At 40.7% G+C, this 13,258-nt stretch overlaps 1 long non-coding RNA gene across 1 annotated transcript in view; it reads left to right on the top strand.

The window, feature by feature from the left end:
• Positions 1 to 715: 715 nt before the first annotated feature.
• LOC126237123 (uncharacterized) overlaps positions 716 to 13,258 on the top strand; it is a 43,253-nt gene continuing 30,710 nt past the window's right edge. Inside the window, exons 1-2 of the long non-coding RNA XR_007545036.1 lie at positions 716 to 838; positions 951 to 1,007. This is a non-coding gene — a long non-coding RNA (uncharacterized LOC126237123). The remainder of the gene's footprint in view (positions 839 to 950; positions 1,008 to 13,258) is intronic.

The following is a 13,258-nucleotide window of genomic DNA, read 5'->3' as shown; positions in this document are numbered from 1 at the left end:
GGAAAATATACATTGCTACTCACCATATAGAAGACTTGTTGACTTGCAGACAGGTACAACAAAATGACACTGACACATTAACCTTTGGCCAAAACCTTCACCAGAAAAGGAAACTCGCAGATCCACCCACCTGCCCCTTCCCCTCTCCACACACACACACGGTGAGAGAAAGGGCATGTTGCATGCTTGTTCCTTTTTCAGGAGAAGGCTTTATCTGGAGCCTAACGTGCAAGTGTCTTTTCATTGTCCCTTTCTGCAACTCCATGTGTCACCTTTATGTTGAGTAGCAATCTACCTTTTCCTTATATAGTGTTTTGTAAATCGGTATACATATTTTGCAAAGTAACATGTACTTACTAGTTGTGAGTTGCATTGAGGAATTATTTAACTGCGGTATCCTTTTCGTGAACAGAAATAACTGCAATTACCTTTCTTGATCGTCTTTCTTGGGTCTATTCCGATTTCTCTTGTAAGTTTGTGATGTGAATTAGTATGCATTGTCACCTTATCTGCTGTGCTGTTAATGCTTTCCAGTGTTCAGTAAAGTTTTTACCTTTTTTGTGTTGGTGATTGCATGACAGTATTTGCTAATCAGTAACGTTTCACTATGTTATCAAAAAACTGAATACACATTATTACATCTCCTCTGAATATAAGTCTAAGTAACGGTTAGGATATAATTACCCCTTATCTCAAGGCATACTGTTCTACATTTCAGTCTTACTTGAACAGATTGATAAGGGAGGACACCGAGCGGCAGATAGAAAAACTGCGTGAAGAAAGTGGTGGAAATGAAGAACTTGTCCAGGACAAAGTGATGGAGCTGGAGCAACAGTGTGTATGTATCTGTGTGTTGATCTGTTCTGTAAAATAAAAAAAAAAGGAAAGAAAGAATAATCAGTACAGTGCCTTGTTTTGAAATTAAGTATTGTTCTTCTTTTTGTTTTCAGGACAACAATACAAGTGAACTAAATGCTATATTTGCCAAAGTAGATGAAAGGAGAAGAGTAAGTAATAAGAAAAATAAATTATGAGAACTTGGTGCAAGTTGTTGAGTCCCTACCCACTAAATAGAGGCACTGAGCAGTAGACTTAAATGTAAAAAAGGGGAGAGAGAATGGAAAATTTTAACTTTTTGATAAGGTTAAGCATTTTCTCCTTGCTTTTCCATGCGTGTCCATTGCTCAGTGCCTCCACTATTTACTGAGTAGTGGTATAGACTTTCTTATGCCTTTTTATCTTCTATCTTGGATTTGTCATTATTGGAACTTACGAGATTAGTTGTTCTGTAGTGCAGCATTGTTTCTTTTTAACACGATGTAAGTTACTTTGAAGTTATAACAATAGAACAACTTGGTAAGATTCGCGTAGGCTTTACAAGTGTTGTATCTGAACCTCTTTGGATAATAGGACAGGTTCCTAAAAAAATAACACATTTATTTGTGTGTCACAATTTCTTTTCTGATAGTTCCATTTCATGAAGTATGTTATAACTACTTGCAGCCATTGTGGTGATGGAGGAAGGTACCCCCACACACTCAAAAATAAAGCAGAATACAATAAATAAATAACAACTGTTTCGAATGCTGTAGCTAATGCATCAAAGATAAATTCTGATTCCCACCAGGTCAGTGCAGTGGTGTTGTATAGGAGCATTCAGTTATCAACAAACCCCAAGTGGAAAGGTGTAGGAGATCTATTTGCTGAGAGATTCTGTTAGATTTTTTTTTCCTAAAATTGGAGGCATAGCCATGCTACCAGAGTTTTTTTTTTTTTTTTTAGAAGGCTCACAGCATTAGAAATGTGCCCATCACGCACTTCCATGTTGACTTTATTGTACGTCGGATTTCCATAAAGAATAAGTCTCGGTTCTTTTTTTTTCCTGTCTTACTGGACACAACCTTTCAGAAAGTATCCTCTTTGTGTGTGTGTGTGTGTGTGTGTGTGTGTGTGTAGGGGGAGAGTTGGGAGGGGCAATTAGTTAACACTAGAACAGCCAGAGCTGTCAGAATGACTGCTACACATTTTGAAAACATTTTTTGACTGCAATTTTTGTCATATTGCTATGGGCTTCAGTGACTCTTGCAAATTACCAATCAGACTCATCCATACAAAATATAATTGGACAGGATGTTGTTAATGAGAATACTTAAAACTGCCGGAGCAGTCATTTCGACTACTGTATTGATTATTATAATAAAACATGCTACGACATGTCCTCCTTACAATGGTTGAGATTAAGTCTGTTATAATTATTCTCTAAACTGCAGTAATATGATTGACAATGAAACTGTTACTGTTTATTTGCATCAGTTGTTTTCCCCTTCGTCTCCAGTAGTGTTGTCATTCTTCAGCTTGTCACAGCACAATAATCGTGGCTCGTAAAGAGCTGTCCCTTACCGGTGCAGAATTGTTCGCTTCTATTGCATGATATTCCAGATTATATGTCTGAGCAGAATGTGACGTAGATGTAGAGGAATTAGGAGAAGAAGCGCAGATGAAGATTACTGCCAACCAAATGACCATTCTGAAAGTAGTGATTCAGATGATACTGATTATTCACGATAAAGGATGACAGCCAAAAACAGTTGCAGGATAAAAATTTTATTAAAATTTTAATATAATTTTTATCCTGCAACTGTTTTTGGCTGTCATCCTTTATCGTGAAGAATTTCAACAGTTGCTGTTGCAGCCATGTTTAAAATCTTGATACTGATTATTGAGGTGAAGTTCAGCCAGGTTGGTTATTGATATTGTTATTTTCATTCAACTAATGCATAAACTTCACTATTTAAATTGCTGTTATTCTGGGCATATGCTTATAATTTGAAGTTTCTTATTGTTCTATTACAGCAGCAGAAAGTGTAACACACAAAACGAGGTATCAGAGGGGACTCTTAAATATGTGTCTCTCAGAACCTCGTAATGTGTTACTAAGTATAGATGGCTTCGCATAGCGGACTGTAGCTGTGGTTGGAAAGACCATATCTGACAGATTGGCGTGTCATAACATCTCGAAAGGAAATTCTGGACTTACTCCATATTCAAAGTGGCAGTTTCTGATGATATTGTAGCGAGTGCATGGCATCTTTTTATTGATGAGTCAATAGTGAAACACACAAAACACTTTACAGAAATGGAAGAAAAAACATTTTCTAAAAAATGAATTGTGGAGAGTAAGTTTGGAAAATTTTGAGGCCTTCATTGCTGTATTGAAAGCTTGTCATGTTTTTGAGCTACCATTCTTCAGTGAAATAATGAGGAGTAAATGTTTCCAAGAAACTCTTTAAGATTTTTGCATTTTGACATTTTAAACATAAGACCAGAATGCATGAATACAGATAAATTTGCAATAGCTTCAAAAGCTTGGAACAAATTCATTAAAAAACTGTCATTTTATAGATATTCCAGATGAAAATCTGAGTGCTGATGAGCAGCTTTTCCCAAGCAAAACAAGGTGGCCATTCTTACAGTGTATGCCCAATGAATGAGATAAATTTGACATAATATTTTATCTTCATGTGGATGTTGACTCAAAGTTTCTGTGTAGTGGGTTCCCGTATCTAAGAAAAAACTATCTCAGACCATGTGACGAGACTCTTCCTGAAATTGTATAAATGAAGTTCGTGAGCCATTTCAAAAGAAGAGGTAAAACATGACCACAGACAACTAAAATAAGCAAAACATGGCAACAAGTTGAAACATAATGGAACAGCTTTTTGGAACAACTACGCAATCAAGGAGAGGCATTCCTAATGCTTGAAAGGGAATGAAAGCTCATCTTTGACACAGCTCTCTTGAAACATTTCAATGGCGCTCTCACAATGTATCAAGGTTTGTGGGGAGGGGAGGAAAGAAATGAACATCCGTGTTCTCCTTGTCTCGGAAGTTGAACGTCAAGCTAGTCCCAAAAGAATTTGGGAAGCTGTAGACTTCTCCGACAATACAAAACATGGTGGATGAAGTGGGAAGAAAATGTACTGCTTGAGCCGGTACACATAAATGGCCAGTTCATGTACTGAATAATATTCTTGCGTTGGCAGCTATCAATTCATGGCTCATTTTCAAGAAAGTAGCAGGGAAGAGGATCACTTAATTACATCCTGAAGCTAGCTGAGGAGCTTTGTGCAGGGTACTTGGGTTCAAAACCTAAGCCAGTGGAAACAGAACCAGAATTTGGAGAGCGTGTGGAAGGGAATAAAATGAGGAGGCAATATAAATGAAGAAATGGGGGGATAAGACAAGCTATATCTTCAAAAAGTGAAATTATACGTGTGTAGTTCTTTCTCAAAGGACATAACTAAGGACATGGTATGTAGTTCCCGCTACTAAAGATAAATGATTCACATCAGCATGTGCAAATACACTGAAGAAAAAATAAGACAGTGTTTTACAAATATGTGGTGGTACGTGTATTTGGCAAACCAGTTTCGTGACTTTAATTGCACTAAATAAAGCACTGCAGTATTTTATGATAATGAGTATGTAATAACTATGTCACTTTCTGTACTACAAGAATTTGAAATAAAATCTGTGCTCATTTTTTAGATAAAAGAATTCCCAAAAAAATAGGAACACATTCATTTTTATAATAAATGGGGAAAATATTTAATTTGCAATAAAATTATATAAATTTTCCTCATTTTAGTGTTACATCCCATAGTTAATGTTTTCTGAACTTCGTAATACGTATTTGAAATGATTATAATGAGAGCGAAAATAAGAATTGCAATATAGCGGCTAAAATCACCACATTGGTGGTTTTAGGTCTGGCAGTTCTAGTGTTAAATTAAACACAATTAACACAAGCTAGGTGGCACAGAGGTAAGGCACTGAACTTGAAGTTCGGAAGGGTTGTGATTCAAATCACTGTCCATCCATCCAGACTCTGGTATTCCATCATTATCCTTAATTACTTAAGGCAAATGGTTAATTTGAAAAAGACACAACTGATTTTCTCTCCCAATCCAAGCATGTGCTCCCATATGCCTAATGATCTTGACAGTATCAGCACGTCAAACAGTAATCCTCCTTCCTTTCTCCCATGCCATTTTGCACTTAAGTTACTTTCAGATTTGTCAGGTGTTAATATTTTCATATGAACAACGTTAATAATTTTACAATAATGAAAGTTACAAACAAACCTCTGGGTAGCCAATCACTCAGATGTAGCTGATTGATGCACAGCACATACATGCACGTAACATGATAGTGGTTCCACTACCATTTGAGCTACCACATTCTTTCTAGTGTGAGACTGCACTTTCATACACATGACCAGACACCGTAATGGACCTGACTGGCAGTACTTTGGACAGGTGATGTAGTTTCATGCTGCTGAAAGCAACTAACTATGCTGGACCCTGTTATAGGACGGACTTTTTGTGGCATCATACATCATCTTCAGTCAGTATCCAGCAGGTGACTGCTTGGCGCTTTAAACAATTCTTTATGAGTCAATACATCAAACATAATTTTCGAACACTGCTTGTTTATTGTTACTGGTCACATTGATGGTACAGTTGCAGATAATGAGACTCATAACTGTCACAAAATAGATCAGTAATGCATGAAGACTTCAGGGAATCCAACTTAAATAAACACATCAAAAGTCAGAGCAATTCGATATTTGGGGAATAAGCGTGTGGTAGCAAATGTAGGAATCCCATTGGAGATGATTTGCATTCTCTCTCTCCCCGACCTTATGTATGGTGTGAAGTATGTCTCTGCAATATGCAGATTATTGTGATCAATACCTGGACAGTATAGTTTTGGGGTGGTTGTGTTATGGATGAAGGGGAAAGAGGGGATGAAACCAGATGGTGGTACACAGTTCACTCCTCTCAAATAGCAGAATAGCACCAAAGGCTTGTTTTCTAGCAAAGTACTCCAAGAAATTTCTAGAAACCCAAATATTATTATGGAATATTTCATGAACTAACATGTTAGTCTAGCCCCCATTTATTGAATTGACAGCTTCAGCAGTTAAATTTCTCAGCTCTTGAAGAGTAGCAGGTGGGACAAAGATTCTGTCTTTTATGTACCGCTGCAGAACAAAATCACAAGGAGTGAGGTCTGGTGACCTGGGAGGCCAAAATCTATGAACAGGATCTTGATGTCCACCTCTTCCAATTCAATGTTGTGGGATTATGTCCTTAAGGTAATGCTGCACCTCAAGTTGAAAGTGGGGTGGCGCACCATCATGCATCAAAAAGTAATCATTGGAATCTTTGTCAAGTAAGCGGCATGTCCAGGTATGACAATGCTGTCACAGCTTTCTCTGTTAAAGAGAAAGGTTTGTAAACTTAATGAATGGAAACAACACAAAACTCATTCAGGTTCTGTGAGTGTCTTTCTTATCCTATGATGATGTCAGGATTTTGTGACCCCCAGATTCGTACATTATGGTGCTTTACTTTACCCAGTACACAAAATGTCATTTCGTCCAAAAAGATGAGTCGCCCGCAGAAAGAGTCCTTTGTCATATTCTGGAGAAGTTCAAGGAAATTGAAGTTCCTGGCCTGCTTATCTTGTGAACTTCTGAAGGCTCCATGTGAATGCATCTCGGATACACTTGACACTTTCCTCAGATGTGGGTTACTGTCCAGTGCTCTTCCCTTCGCATATGCAACCAACTTCCAAGAATTTTGTGTGCCAATCGTAAACCTGCTTGCTGAATTGGCACGGGAATGCCTATTGCACTTGAACTATGGATGACTTCTTGCAAATCCCAACACACACAATGATTTCTATAGTGATGTAGGTACCATGTTGCTGCCAACATATTACGAGGTGCATTCAAGTTCTAAGGCCTCCAATTTGTTTTTCTAATTAACTACTCACCCGAAATCGATGAAACTGGCGTTACTTCTCGACGTAATCGCCCTGCAGACATACACATTTTTCACAACACTGACGCCATGATTCCATGGCAGCAGCGAAGGCTTCTTTAGGAGTCTGTTTTGACCACTGGAAAATCGCTGAGGCAATAGCAGCAGGGCTGGTGAATGTGCGCCCACGGAGAGTGTCTTTCATTGTTGGAAAAAGCCAAAAGTCACTAGGAGCCAGGTCAGGTGAGTAGGGAGCATGAGGAGTCACTTCAAAGTTGTTATCACGAAGAAACTGTTGCGTAACGTTAGCTCGATGTGCGGGTGCGTTGTCTTGGTGAAACAGCACATGCGCAGTCCTTCCCGGACATTTTTGTTGCAGTGCAGGAAGGAATTTGTTCTTCAAAACATTTTCGTAGGATGCACCTGTTACCATAGTGCCCTTTGGAATGCAATGGGTAAGGATTACGCCCTCGCTGTCCCAGAACATGGACACAATCATTTTTTCAGCACTGGCGGTTACCCGAAATTTTTTTGGTGGCGGTGCTTCCATTGAGCTGACTGGCGCTTTGTTTCTGGATTGAAAAATGGCATCCACGTCTCATCCATTGTCACAACCGACGAAAAGAAAGTCCCATTCATGCTGTCGTTGCGTGTCAACATTGCTTGGCAACATGCCACCCGGGCAGCCATGTGGTCGTCCGTCAGCATTCGTGGCACCCACCTGGATGACACTTTTCGCATTTTCAGGTTGTCATGCAGGATTGTGTGCACAGAACCCACAGAAATGCCAACTCTGGAGGCGATCTGTTCAACAGTCATTCGGCGATCCCCCAAAACAATTCTCTCCACTTTCTCGACCATGTCGTCAGACCGGCTTGTGCGAGCCCGAGGTTCTTTTGGTTTGTTGTCACATGATGTTCTGCCTTCATTAAAGTGTCGCACCCACGAATGGACTTTCGACACATGCGTAACTCCATCACCACATGTCTCCTTCAACTGTCGATGAATTTCAATTGGTTTCACACCACGCAAATTCAGAAAACGAATGATTGCACGCTGTTCAAGTAAGAAAATGTCGCCATTTTAAGTATTTAAAAAAGTTCTCATTCTCGCCGCTGGCGGTAAAATTCCATCTGCCGTACGGTGCTGCCATCTCTGGGACGTATTGACAATGAACGCGGCCTCATTTTAAAACAATGCGCATGTTTCTATCTCTTTCCAGTCCGGAGGAATAAAATCGGAGGCCTTAGAACTTGAATGCACCTCGTACAGCGCAGCTGCGTCAAAACTTTGAACCTTTGTCTTTTCAGTGATGTGCAATGTGTTTCTGGCATTTGTAATTCATCTGTAATAAACAACTGAAATCTGCGCTTCCTTTTTGAATCGTCTGGTATTGGTATGAGTTTCAGAGAACAACAGATGTTCTTTATAAGGAAGGATATGAAAGAAGAAAAAAAAAAGCGTTATGTCAGTATGACGACGTAGTGTTTTGCTGCGACGGTTTCAAATAAATGCCTCACAAAAGTTCTTGCCGTGTCATATTTGTAATCAATCTTGCGGTTTTGATGACTTTTATCTGTTGCCATTGTCACGAGATTTCAGTAGGCTATTATGAATTTTATTTAGGTGGCCAAGTTATGCCCTGGAAATGTCCCAAAGTTGCAGAACTACCACATGCTGCCAGAAATTATGCCAATTGTCTGATGGATGGAAGAACATTGATAGTGATGCAGGTTTTGGTGGACGGTGGATGACAGCATATTTCTCCGTTACCTTCCAGCATCAAGTGTGTTTTCATGCACCAGTAAGATCTTTATGGTTAAAGTTGTTTTTACACAGTAGGTAGATGCATGGAATAACACATCTGTTTCATCAAAAATTGTCATATGTTTGTCCATAAGGAATTGATGAAAATTGACTGTACAAATTCACAGATGACATTGAGACATGCACTGTATCCATAGGTTTGCAAAATGTTATGTTTAAACCCATGCTGACAGCATGTTTTACTCGTAACAGCTCTCAAATTGTAACTTTGGGCATATATGCTGATTTAGGCAATTCATTCATGTACATGTGGCATGAGGGTGTAGCTGGTTGAGGAGATAATGAAGTGGTATCCTGTATATTAAAGGTTATGGCTTTGGGATTTATACACAAAAAGAAACTCATTTTGCAGTGTGATCACCATGTCTGGCAGAACAAAAATTGTATGATGTTGATGACATTAATGTTGCTTGTTTCAGAAGATATCTTTGAAACTGTGGAAATCAAGTGTTTAGTGTCTGGTCATAGTTACATGCTTTCATTAAAGACTTTATTATAGAGAAAAGAATGTTAAATGCATGGAGCCTGAAGAACTGGAAAATACAATGACCACAAATTGTGTAAAAAAATCCTTTAATGATGATCAACATGGGCGAAAGTGAATCCTTGGATCTGGCTTAGCTAATACGTATCTTATCATCATCAAGCTAAAGATAACCAGAACTTCAGCAATACATTCTACTTCATACAAGAAATGCAAGCTTCTAATGAAAACTCATTTTGATGAAGCAGACTGGACCGAGTCATCTGTGTTCAAAAAGGGACAGAACTTCAGTGATCCGCTGTCATTAGGAAATGTGTACCGACTACCACTTTTAAACAAATTAAGTGAAGAGAAAAAGGGGGACCTATTTGCTATGATCCCATTTCTTGATGTGAAACCTAGAGCATTTTGTGAATCTTTGTGTAATTGATATCAGAGTGTAAGAATGTGAGTGGACATCAGCATTTCCTTGGCCGAGTAGCACAGCACATTGAGCCTTAGTGAAATGTTAAGTTTTATGGGAGTCTGGGCTCAGTATCAAATCTTGCTTTTTAAAATACATTTTGGTGAAATATTAACAGTGATGTCAAATATCAGAATTTATGCTTCACTAAGTACAAATTGCTTGTAATATAACTTCCATAAGGCTTTTCCCATAAGGTTTATCCCATTCTCCTAAATATTTATTTTTTGTGCTTCCAGTCATGGCACGACATGTGTAGCAGCGAAGTTAGTTGTTGAATTCATTCAGAAGGTTCTTCTCACTATTTTCTAAGATTACAATGGGATAGTGCATCATGAGTTCCTGGCTTGTGGTTGTACAGTCAATAAGGAATACTACCTGGGAGTTACGCACCATTTGCATGAAGCAATCTGATGAAAGCAGCCAGAATGGTGGCAGAAACCACTCGTGGAAATTGCATCACAATAATGCCCCCACTCATATCTCAGTGCTTGTTTGTGATTTTTTGGCAAAAAACAAAAACATTATGTTGCCTCAGTCATGGTATTCACTGGACGTGGCTCTTGAAACTTCTTTCTGTTCCATAGTCCGAAGAGAACCGTCATTGATAAGATAGAAACAGAACTGCTGAAGGAGCTGAACACCATAATGAAAAGTGAGTTCCAGAAGAGTTCCCAAGATAGGAAAAAGTGCTGGCACAAGTGCATTTTATCTGAGGGGGATTACTTTGAAGGGGACAAATTTGATGTTGATGAATAAATAGTGTCTTTAAGAAAAACAAAAATTTCCATTTAAGAAAAACAAAAATTTCCAATGCTTTTTGATCACAGCTTGTATATTGGCTACTCCTGGTGCCAGTTGGGACCCCATAGACACAGCCTTCATCTGCTCCTTAAAATGCCTGCCACACTGAAACTAAATGATATTGAGAGCAAGTTGGAAAAGTTTCACCATCTGTCGCTCAAAATGTTGCGCCAGGAGTGCAAACGAATCCATCAGGGGCACTTGGGGGAATTATGACATTACAACATTAGGTCACCAGCAGGTCGTCCTTTTTGAACTGCATGTCCTTCAGTAGTTTGACAAACTCTTAGGCGTCCTGCATGTGATGGTTATAGTGTCCCAATAAATGCTTCAATAATTCTGCTAGGTATTTCACCAGCTTGTACCGCAGTTTGCTGATGTTTACTATCAGCCATAAGGGCATTTCTTTCTTATGTACTTTCAAAAGCCACATAAGCGAGGAGGTGCTGGTGCCTCAAGTTGTAGCTGTTTTACCCTTTCTGGTGGCAACTCAGAGTTCTTCAGAAGGGCAATGGTCTTCTTATCACAGCTGATGTCACATCCTTCGTGAGTTCCTGGTATGCCTGGTCTTGCAACAATATGGAGCACAAAACCATTGCATTGCCTATACCCACAAACAGCACAGTAGTGCCTCTATCCTCGTGCATGGTGTGAAGCGCTTTACATCCTGCAGCTGTGATGTCTGTATTTGGCAGTTTTGATTTACTAACAGTCCTGCAGGTTTTTTGCCTTATCTCATTTTGCTGCTTTCAGGGGCAGACCCTGAATGACCTGTTCCACGCCAGTTATGTGGCACAGCTCTCAGAGCTAGTGTGAAATTAAGGCCTTTGGATGACACTGGTTTTGTTGCTGCATTTAGTTCTTTGTCTTGGAGGTTTACTTAGGTAACTTCGTACCAAGGAGTGATCAAAGATACTTCAAAAGAATAACTGTTCACTAACAAAACCAAAACTCAGCTATGTCCTTGGGTGAATATCCATACAACTTAATGCAACAGAAATGTCTCTCCTTTGATGTTGTCTCTGATGTGCCTACACGACAAATGCCAGAGCTGTGGTAGGCAGAGGGGTGAAGAACCAGGACGGTACTGGGCCGGTCTGCCGGCATATGACTGCTGTTGTACTGCTGGTGAACACCACTGTGAATTGGACCAGTTCTGCAGGCATGGAGTGCTGCGACTAAACTGTTCATGAATGAAATCCGGGTGACTGCATTCATATTCTGTGACATCTCCACAAGTGTCATTCTCATCGCCTTCTGGTGAAGTTTCAGAAGAAGATAAGAATGACACTCATCAAAACATTGTGGAATTTGAACGTAGTGACCCAGATGGAAGATTTCATCAGCAGTAAACTCAGAAAAGCCTGCATTCACATATGAAATTGTTAGTAGTGCTAACTTGTGGGACTAGGACTTAACTGCTGATGTCGGTGGACAGAACTGCTGGTACTGCTGCCTTGAGGTATAGGCCATAACTGACTTTGCACGGTCTGATGATGGCCTAAATAGTTGGTGCAGATGGATATTCGTGTGGTGTTGCGATGGCACGTGACCTGGTGTAGCAAAATAGTGTCCTGCCGACAGTGCCCTTTGCTGTGACAGGCACACTACGTGTCGATGAGGTTGTCAACCCCAGATGTTGTAGAGGCGTCGTGTGACCCCAGGGTAAACAGCCAAGACCATACAAGGGAAATGTATCTGTTTGGGTGAAAGCTGGCAACCTAGTGGGGCAGCTGCCCACATGATACGCCCATTGTGTGGAGGAAGCGACTACTGGGCGGATACAACACTTACTACGGTTTGTGCATCCGCACCCCTGCCAGTCTTGTCATTCTTGTTTTGTATGAAGTGGTATTTAACCACTTCCCTGTGTATTTGTCAAGTTCTGTGGCAAGACACAAGTGACTCGAAGTGGTATACGTGCAGTCTTGTTCGGCACGTGTAATGTATGTGCTCCCTGACAATGACCATGTCTCTGCAACATAAAATCTGCCTTTTTGTCATACAAGATGCCGCAGATCTGTAAATTGAGGCCCGCAGGGGCTCGGCATTCATTTGCTGAGTACGGGCTTGGCAACCCCGGGGTCCTGAGCTGGGGACTGGTCAGCGCCGCCAGTCTCCTGTCACCGTAACCCCCGGACATGCTTCAGCGACCACTGCATGGCGCAGCGGTGGAATGTTGTGTGCTGCGGGGGATGGTAATCTTGGCTTGACCGCCTGGATTGTGAGGAAGGCCAACCTCTATAAAAACCCCTCAATCTTAGGGTGTGCTCCGCGCCTATGAGATGCATGGCTGTTGGGGTGGAACAGTCGCAAGCGGGCAACCTCTGGGGCACCTGCCGCACCCCAGTTGTATACGGCTTACTCAGGCACGCGGGGCTCTGTCTGAGCAGACCTTTCGTTCCCTAGCTGCTCGTGGGACCGCAATGGACCCTTCGACCTCTACATTTCCCCCTACCAGTGGATTGGGTGGGCCACTGGTAGGAAAACACATCCCATCGAAAAAGCGACTTCGTGCTGCAAGTCCTCCAGCTCCTGGTGTTGCTAGAGATTTATCAGACTGTCGTAACAGAGCACATGCTGATAATCAGAATGTGTTTTTGATTATTAAACGGAAGGAGGGTAGCTTTGAGAGGGTTTCTCCCTTTTACATCCACAAGGGTCTTGAGGGGTATTGCAGGGACACTGAAATCTGTGAAGCGACTGCGCAATGGGACTCTGTTAGTTGAGACTTCTAGTTCCCGTCAAGTCGCTTCTCTTCAGAAAGCAACCTGTCTCAGAGAGTATGCTATCGAGACCGAGCTCCACTCCACTTTGAATTATAGTAAGGGTGTTGTGACATGTAGGGAC

The sequence above is a fragment of the Schistocerca nitens genome, chromosome 2 (assembly GCF_023898315.1).
Source record: "Schistocerca nitens isolate TAMUIC-IGC-003100 chromosome 2, iqSchNite1.1, whole genome shotgun sequence".
Lineage (NCBI taxonomy): Eukaryota > Metazoa > Arthropoda > Insecta > Orthoptera > Acrididae > Schistocerca > Schistocerca nitens.
This window is presented reverse-complemented; position numbering and strand designations above follow the sequence as displayed.